Source organism: Dipodomys ordii, unplaced genomic scaffold (assembly GCF_000151885.1).
Source record: "Dipodomys ordii isolate 6190 unplaced genomic scaffold, Dord_2.0 Scaffold141, whole genome shotgun sequence".
In the NCBI taxonomy this organism is placed as follows: Eukaryota; Metazoa; Chordata; class Mammalia; order Rodentia; family Heteromyidae; genus Dipodomys; species Dipodomys ordii.
Genome location: NW_012267357.1, coordinates 58,707 through 67,681, shown reverse-complemented (window position 1 = coordinate 67,681; position 8,975 = coordinate 58,707). Strand labels below are relative to the sequence as shown.

Below are 8,975 nucleotides of genomic sequence, written 5' to 3'. Positions count from 1 at the left end.
CCCTGCCCAGATCAGCTCGGCAGATGCACGGTGCCGCGGCCGGGAGGTGAGTGAGCGGACCTGCAGCCGGGGCGCGCTCGGCGAACCCCGGGAGGTCGGGGGCGCGGTCGGGGCGCCACCCCACCCCCACCCGGGGCCCTGCCTGGGCCTTTGTGCTCGAGATTTCTCGGGGCTTGGAGGACACCAGTGTCAGGGATGCCCCTCCGGGGTGGGGGGCCGGCAGGGCGGGGCTGTCTGCCAGGTGGGCAGGGGGGGTTGGCCGAAGGCCTGACAGGTGCCGGCGGGAGGGAGGCGCGCGGGGCTGAGGACGCCTCTGGAAGGGGCGACTGTGGGCCTGCGAGGATGGGCAGGGGGCGGCTAGCATGCCTCTCGGGGCCTCTGAGCACCCAGAGCGGCCTCTGGTGCAGAACCCAGGCCGGACGACCTGCAGGAGCGGCGCTAAGGCGGGGTCTCCCGCCGGGGATGGAGGGGCGAAGGCGACCCTGGGTGGCCGGAGCGCCAACGCGTGGCCTTGGCCGGAAAGGAGGAGAGGGCCCCGAAGGCCTGGGCCTGGGGACAGACAGTTCGCAGTTTTCGGTCATTGCTCTTGGAGCTAGCAGGTTCCTAGGAGGCATTTAGAGCAGGAGAGGAGTATCGACCTGGTACGATTGTAATATGTTCCCAGCTCAATATTTTTTCCCTTAAAAGGCGGTGGGGGTGTTTGAGGGAGGGCCTGAGAACTGGGGTTCGGTATCCTGCAGTGAATGCCAGAGGGGCTCTGCCTTTTGGGAGGTGCTGAGACTGGGTGACGGTGGCAGGAATCTGTCTAGGCCGAGAATTGGGACTCCTATTACCGAGCAAAGGATGGGAAGGCAGTTCCAAACAAGAGTAGGGTTCCCTGGAGTCTGAGTCTCAGGTGGAGGGACTGGCCTGGTAACTGAAGTCTGTCTGGCTTGGGGAAGCAGCTGAGCAGCTGACAGGCTCCTTTCTGCCTCAAATGATTTCTGTGCCCTGGAGATCAGTCCTGCTGCCCTCATCCCTGTCTGGAAGAAGCTCCTTTGCCAAATTCAATTAAGCAAATATTTTCCCTCCCCCCCCCACACACACACCCTGCTTGGGTGGACAGAGTGGGAATGGACTGAGACTGCCCTCCCAGGACTGACTCACCTCCCCATAGGGAAGAATTGTCTGTGCCCAGATAACCCAACCCCCAGTGCAAGGCACTTGGGAGTTGCCACCAGCTTGGTTCCAACCTGCCTGTGGGCAGTGACATTTGAACTGGAGCTTGAAGGACACTGGCAGGGTTGGGGTGGGCATTGCAGGCAGAGGGGAGAGAGTAGATGGAGACTAAGAGGAGCTTAGGCAGCTGGTTCTCGTGGGAATGCTAGGCTTCCTTGAGAAGAAATCAGAGGTATGGAAGGAAAGGAGGTAGGAGGCTCCACAGGACTGGGAGGTCTGGGGAAATGGAATGACCCCATTGCTTGTTAGCTGTCTGCCCTGATGGAGACTGCAGCCTTTGTATCTCTAAAAGGGGAACAGTTCTGAGACCTTTTGAAATGAAGTGGGCTTGGGAAAGAACTTTAAAGATCAGAGAGAACTAGTTACTTGAAATCTCCGGCTGCCATTCCAGGCACCCTGTCCTTTGGGCAGGGCCAATGCTCTAGGTAACTATCCAGCCCCTTTTTAAGCCAGGAAGGAGTCATTTGTGTAGGGACAATGCTTAGCTAGTGATTCTGTGTCTTTTGCTTGTGGGTATTTGAGATTTGTGACTATGACCTAGGAATGTGCACCTAGGGATCAGTAGGGGGTATAGAGGGCTGGCTCCTGTTTGCATGAATCAGTGTGCCTTCAATGTGCCTCCTTTGGAATGATGAGATACTGGCATTTGGTTTAATTCTTCCTGTGTGTTCCTCTAACAGATGTTGATTTTCTGCAACAGGCGGTGAATAAGACAGAGTTCTTCCCCCTTGGAAGGCCGGAGTTACCTTCTGCCCTAGATCTGTTCCCTCACTTACAGAGTGGTTTGCCCTTCCCCCATCTTTCTTTGCTCTGTGGGTCTGTCTGTCTCTCTGTCTTTGAAAGGGCTGTTTATTACTCATTTGGGTAGTATCCCCCCCTCCCCCACCTACACACATTTTAGCTAAAGCCCAAGAACTGGTATTAAGAACAGGGCCTGCCTGCATGGAGTATGTGGTCTGTTTTTCCGCTCGACTCATCCAAGGGGCCTGCTATGGACTCTGGTTTGGAGACAGAGATAGATTCCTCTTCTGTGCTCTGCCTCTCAAACTTGTTTCCCAAAAGAAAAAAAAATGGCTTGGTCTGGACATCAGGAGCTTCTAGGGTGATTCTAGCAAACATCTGGGTAATTGTAAAGACTTGGCTGCTAAAGTGGTAGGCCTTCTCACAACTGAACTCAGAGCATGGCCTCAGCCTAGCCACTCAGTTGTCTGGTGTGTGAATTTGGACAGCTGTGCATGTGGTTTCCTTCCCTGGAAGCTAGGATAAGGCAACCTGGGAGACATAAACACTCTGCCTATAAAGGCAAGCTCACAGACCCTGACCACAGCAGGCAAAGGGGAACTCTGAAGGAGGCAGATTAGTGTACCTATCTTCCAAAGTCCCAAGGAAGGAAACTGGGGTAACAGTAGAACCTCAAGGGCAGCCTGTGAGTCCTATGTTGACTAAAATTAATATGAAGGGAAGTAGAGGCATCAGGGCAGACCCCAAAGGTCAGTCCCCAACAGCTGCCACACTGCAGCTGTGTGGACTGGGAAGGGCACAGGGGCACCCAGCTTCTCATGACACAAGAACTCCAATTTAGGTATAAAGAAGAAGTAGGATCAGGCTCTGATCCCACTGCCTCTTGATTCAGTCCCATCTTCTCAGAGCCTTCTTGTCCTTATCTGTAAACAGAGCCATAAGTGCCCTGCCTAGCTCCCACACCAGCCTTCCCACGTGTTTAGCCCCTTGTGTTGTCCACAATGGCAGTGGAAGCTCTTCATAAGAATGAGCCCACAGGGACCGCATGTCAATCCTGGAGCACACTGGAGCTGACACCAGCCCTCTTATGAGCCTGAGGAGCAGAACCCTAACCTTATACAAGGCCTTCATTCATTCATTCAGCTAATATTTACGCGTGTCTGCTGCATGCTGGCCCAGGGGTATGGCAGGGATGCAGTGCCCTCTCCTAGGGCTCACATCTCGTATATGGACAATAACACATGTAACCAAGAACAGGGGGATGAGCACCTTGCTGTGTGGAACACTGAAACCAAAAGCAGGGGTGAGGACATGACGTCTCTGAGGTGGGACTAGTACTGTGCCGTGGAGTAGCCCTAGGCAAGTTATGTTGTGTTCGAAGAAGAGGCATACTAGGAGGGCACAGCAGGTGCAGAGGCATTGAGGGAACACTGCTGAGCTGCTAGAAGCCCTGCCAGAAGACCAGGTGGCTAAACCTGGGCATAGTGTCATAGACTCATAAACTAGTGCTTGGTGGGGAGTTTGAGACCAGCCTAGTTACATAGCTACATAGCAAGAGCTTGTCAGAGAGGTGGGGGGGGCGGGCGGGGAGGAGACAGAGAGAGCAAGAGAGAAGGAAGGAAGGGAGGGAGAGAGAGAGGGAGGGAGGGAGAGAGGGAGGGAGGGAGGGAAAAGCCAGATGACTGGAGCCCAGTGTAGGGTTGTTGGTAGGTTGTCTGGGAAGGATTCCTACTTCCAGTGAGATAGGTAGGAAGACCTGTTTAGAGCAAAGGGGAGATTTGAACTAATTTATGCTTTTCAAAAGAGCTCTGCTGGGCTTAGAGTATAGCTCAATGGTAGAGTAATTGCCTAGAAGGGGTGAGGCCTTGGGTTCTTACCCCACCCCCACCCTGCACCTAAAATAAATCAAATGTATGCATGCAGGCATGCATACATACATACATACATATGTACATACATACATATATGCCTACAGACATATATACACATTTACACAAAGACCTCTGTTGATATGAGAGAGTAAACTGAGCTAGAGGTAAGACTTGAAGTTATCTATAGCCATGTTACATTTCAGGTGAGGAAGATGAACAGTGAGGTGGGAACAGCAGAGATGAGAGGTGGCTGAATTAGAGATTCATTTTCAAGAGTGGTAGATCAGACCTGGTGATGGATAGAGCCTTGGCTCTGGCTGAGGAATACATGGATGGTCTCATTTGTGAGACACAGAGGACCAGGAGTTGATCTAAGATCCTAGTAGATATAGGCCTATGTGGTGGCGAGAGAGAAGAGTGCGGCTAGAGCTAGCAACCTGGAATCCTTGACATCAGAGTCTGAGAGAAGCGGCTAAGGGTACTTGAGTATCAAAAGTAGATGCGTCCAAAACGTGCTGGGCTAGTCTGTGGGCTGGTAAGCCTGTGGAGTAAGAGGGCCTTCATGATAGCCTCTCAGGAGTCTGGAAAAGAAGGCATCCAGAGGGTATGTCTCCTGAAACAAATACCAGGGCAGATGGGTACCTGGGGACTGAGCAAATTGGCAGCTCTGGATGCACAATTTATGGGGTTATTAAGACATTATTATCCATTGCATGATGGTGACATGTCACAGGGCATTAAGCCTACCGTGGGGTCCTATATGACTACTTAGGTGTGTACCTGGGAAACTGGCCTGGTCCTACAGACCATGGGGACAGTACTAAGGCTGTGGTGGGTAGAGAGAAAAGGCCTAATAAGGCCATGATGTGTCCTCACTCCTTTTCTTTCCCTTTCCTTTCTCTGAGTGGCCACATGGATTGGGACCAGTCAAACCCAGCCTGCGATTCTTGCCCTAGCCTCCCTGTCCAGGAGCCCAAAGTCACAAAGTAAGTGAAGAATCGCCTGCAGATGGGGAAGAATCACCTCTTCCCCCTCTGTTTGTACATCCCCAGAAGCTAGCAGCCCCTTGGTCAGCAAGTAGCACATCTGGAAGTCGGCCAGAAGCAGACCTTGTGTGAGCACGGCTGGCATCTGCACACAATGGCTTCCTTGAGTTCATCTCTTTTCCACAGGCGTCTGCTTCATCACGGAGTTTTGAGTTATTTGCTTCTAAATTAAGGTATAACTCTCTTTTAGAGATATCCCTGGAGAATTCATTGAACAGTGCTAAGAACTAGACTGTTAAAAGCCACAGTGCAGGGAGGGGCCTTACAAACAGTGGCAACTTGCTGTTTCTCCTATCAGCCTTAAACCAGAAACATGGCCTAAACCTGAGAGTTCAGCCTGGTCTCTTATGGTCATGGCCATGCTGGGGGTGGGGGCACAGTGGTCAGAGAGAACTTTTCAGACCCTTGCTCCTGGGGTAGAGAGCTGCCAAGACAAGGTTCCTCAGTGGGGCCAGGTCTGAGTCCTTTTACCACCTTGTTGAGGCTTCCTCTGTGAGTCATGAAATCCAAAATCCCTCAAAATGTTGGGAGGGTGGAGTAACGGACTGTGTGCATGCTTTTCCAGAGACAGATATAGGTGTTCTCAATGGCATGAGGCACAGAAAATCTGTCCTGGATTTCATAGCCAAGTGCTTCCAGCAGGCCAGTGCTCATCTCATCTTCTCACCACTAGAGCTGCCAGCACAAGGACAAAGACTGTAGATGTCCAGGAACCTGAGGGTTCTCAGCACCTTGAGGTGGCCCAGCCTCCTTCTGCACAGCCTGGCTCCATTGCCTAGTTGGTCATGAGGAGGATGGTGGAGGAGGCCTGGTAAGACCTGAGCCAGAGCCAACATGGCAGTGCTTCCAGCTCTTGGGCCCTGGCATGTTCCACATAGGCCACCTCCTTCCAGCCTGATCCATTCTCAATCCACCCCTCGGAGAGGCAGCTTAGGGACTTGTTCAGGTCCTGCAACCAGTCCCCTTGGACTGATGCTATATACACCTCTTTGGGCCTCTGTTTTCTTTTCTTTATAAAGTGAGAACAGAAGCTCATAGGCTACAAGTTCCCTTCTACGCTAACACTAGGCTGGTGACTGGGAGCTTGCTGCCAGGTCAGGTCCTTAGTGGAGGTGGCATGGGAACTTGCCATCTTTGCACATGCTTGGTTTTTGCCTAAAATTATTGTCCTCCAGCTGCTCTGGTTTTTTTCTCCACAAAACCAGCTGGGTCTTGCAGCTGCTACTCCTTCTCAGATATTGCCACATAAAAGGAGTCTCTAGATCCTCAACCTCATGCCCACTTGAGGCTTGTTGGGGCCTGTCTGTAATAATGCCTGTGCCCCCTACATTCTCCAGTGTCCCTTCCGAATGCTTTCTTTCCCCTTGGCACTTGTCGTAGTCTATATGCTCCATATTTTATTTAATTATTGTGTTTTCTTTTGTCTTCTGGGCTTCAGTGTAAGCTCTGTGAGGCAAGAATTTTGCTCCGCTTGCCTCCCAGGATATGTCCAGGAAGTCCTTGTGGACAGTGAGCAAGCACTCCCAAGCAGACATGCCCCCATTCATCCTGTCTGAACAGTATAGGATGGGCACCTTGGGTTGATTACACAACACAAGCCATCCACAAACTGGGTCCCATCTGGCTCAACCATGGTGCACTTGTCAACCGAGGTGAGAGGATTGTCTGTCTTCTTCCACTGAATTGGATGATTCAGGCTGATACCTGGTGTCACCTTCAGTGATGTGATGTGCCTCATCCAGGACTTGGTCAAATGTGGGGAAGATTCACATAGTTATGACATACAGAGGTTTGTCCATAGGAAAGTATACTAAGAACATGAGACAAGACTCTGCTAGAAATAAAGGAAAATGGTGATAGCAGAGTGGCCTTTCCAGATGCTCATGGATCTTGCTCCCTAGGACAAGGAGCAGCCTGTCCGGATCTGGGTCTACCTATAAAGGTGAACCTGGTAAATCTTTTTACTTTGTAAGCCTTGATTTCCTCAACTTTATTGTTTGGTAAGCATGCATACATGCATGCATATGTGTATGTATGTATTTATACAGTGCTAAGTGTGAAACTCAGAGCCTCACCCATGTTAGGCAAGTGGTCTACAACTGAGATGCACTCCCAGCCTACCTCACCCTTAACATGACGGCTCTGGCTGAGTCAGGGGTACTGAATAAGAAGTTTTTACTTTCTATTCCAAACTTGGAGTGGCTGCCTAAAGCACAGTGCTGAAGAGGATTCTAAGGGTATATTGTAGCTCAGAGAGGAAGCATAGCATGGTTGATTATGATGTCTTTAGCAGGTCCAGGAGTCAGGGTTAAGACATGCTTGCCAGCAGCTGGCCAGTCTTGAACCTTTTGCATCTGGCCCTTTCCTTTCTCGTGCCACACCCCTGAGAGAGGCAACTTGAGTGTTGCCCTATCTCATCCCTATCTCTCCTTCCGTGGGAACAGTGCCCCTGACCCCATACTAGATGAGGATTTCCAGTGCTCCATCCTCAGTGCTTCCCCAGCTGACATATGGAGTTTATGAGCAGCTCAGATCATTATTTGTTGACTCTTCTCCTCTTAGCTGATTCCTTGCCTCCTGCCTGGCCCATGACAATCTCTGTACACAGAATAAATGAATTAACTAGTGAAGAAAAAAAGGCAGAGTCTCAACCGCTTAGCAAGGTTGAGAGCCTATTCCTAGACATAAAGTTCATATAGGGTTTTGTTCCAAAATGGATCCCCAAGAATGCTACCTGTCTATATGGATCAGGTGACAATGAAAGGAGGTACTAAGCTGTGTCGAGTGTGGGCAGCATGGGAAGAGGGAATAGGGAGAAATGTGGTATGTGAGTTATAGGCTTTTTGTCCTATGGGGGGACCCAATGCTCCTATCTGACGTGGGCCATGGAATGATCCATCAGCCTTCAAAATGAGAATATCCTGCACACTGCGGAGGTGGGTGATCTCTGGAGACCCTCTTTGATGCAGGTTTGAAGATCTAGACCCCTCAGCACCTCTTATGGTGCCGGCTCCAGCAAGGCCTGAGATCCTCGTGGGAGAAGCAGCTTGACTTGAGCTGGTGGCATTTGCTCTTTTGCTCCTGTGCTATTATGGAGTTGGATGAAAGGGAGGGAGGTGGTGAGCCAGGGAAGCAGCAGTCTCTAGATTAGGGTGGGGGCTTTGTGTTGATTGACTGTCCTATACTTCTTTCCTCTCTCCTGCTCCACTCTGTATGGCATGTCCTCTGTAGCCTTAGCTGTTCTAGCTGTGTGTCATCTCAGGCATGTCCCATCTACCTTTCCTGCTTCCTGTGGCTCTCTGGACTGGTTACCAGCACCCTTACCATCCATCAATGCTAGTGTGGGTCCAAGCGGCCTGTCCCCAAGCTAGACTTTCCCTCTTAAGTATGGCAGCCCCCCGCACCCACTCCATTACCTCTGATATGCTGTGTAAACATATTTCTCCATAAAATGCCGGGAAGAAAAATAATTAGAGTGTTGCCGCCATTATCCAATTTCTGATTAATCAAACTCTCTTTGTCCTCGGCCAAAATCTATTCATTTCCCTTAAACACTGGGCCAGTGCCAGGCATCGATTTCCTCTATGATAACACCATGCACGCACACACATTCCCAGCCCTGCCCTTCCCTGCCCTGCCCTATGGCTGGGACTGAACAGAAGCACTGAAGGGGCTTCTCTTGTCCCTACCTATCCTCCAGCTGCACACATTTCCTCTGGGGAGCCTCTTGGCCATAACAACACCCTCATCCCTGCCCCCTGTACTGGAGGGGGCTGAGCTTGCCCTCTACTACTTGATCTCAAGCCCATGTATGTTCTAGGATAGGATGAGCTGCAGCCCTAGACCCTGAGCTTTCCAGGGTTTGGGGAAATGCCCCTATCACTGGCACAGGAAGGAGGCTAAATGCTGGGTGGGAAAGGGCCAAGAGTGCAAAGTGAGCTGAAGAACTACATGGTGTGTGTGTGTGCGCGTATGTGTGTGTGTGCATGTGTGTGTGTGTGCATGTGTGTGTGCATGTGTGTGTGCGCGTGCATGTGTGTGTGCATGTGTGTGTGTGCGTGTGTGTGTGTGTGCATGTGTGTGCATGTGTGTGTGTGTG

The 8,975-nt window shown here is 51.2% G+C and overlaps 2 protein-coding genes across 3 annotated transcripts in view; one reads left to right on the top strand and one right to left on the bottom strand.

Annotated features, from left to right (window-relative positions):
- The window catches only part of LOC105997205 (radial spoke head 14 homolog), a 75,935-nt gene that overhangs the window by 11,355 nt on the left and 55,605 nt on the right, over nt 1-8,975 (bottom strand). The gene's annotated exons all lie outside the window — the stretch shown is intronic.
- The window catches only part of Gnaz (guanine nucleotide binding protein (G protein), alpha z polypeptide), a 50,296-nt gene continuing 41,321 nt past the window's right edge, over nt 1-8,975 (top strand). Inside the window, exon 1 of one of the 2 annotated variants that reach the window (XM_013031537.1) lies at nt 1-46. The gene's annotated coding sequence lies outside the window, so the exon portion shown is untranslated. Of the gene's footprint in view, nt 47-4,746; nt 4,817-8,975 lie in introns of those variants that run through there. The other variant, XM_013031536.1, reaches the window with a different exon arrangement.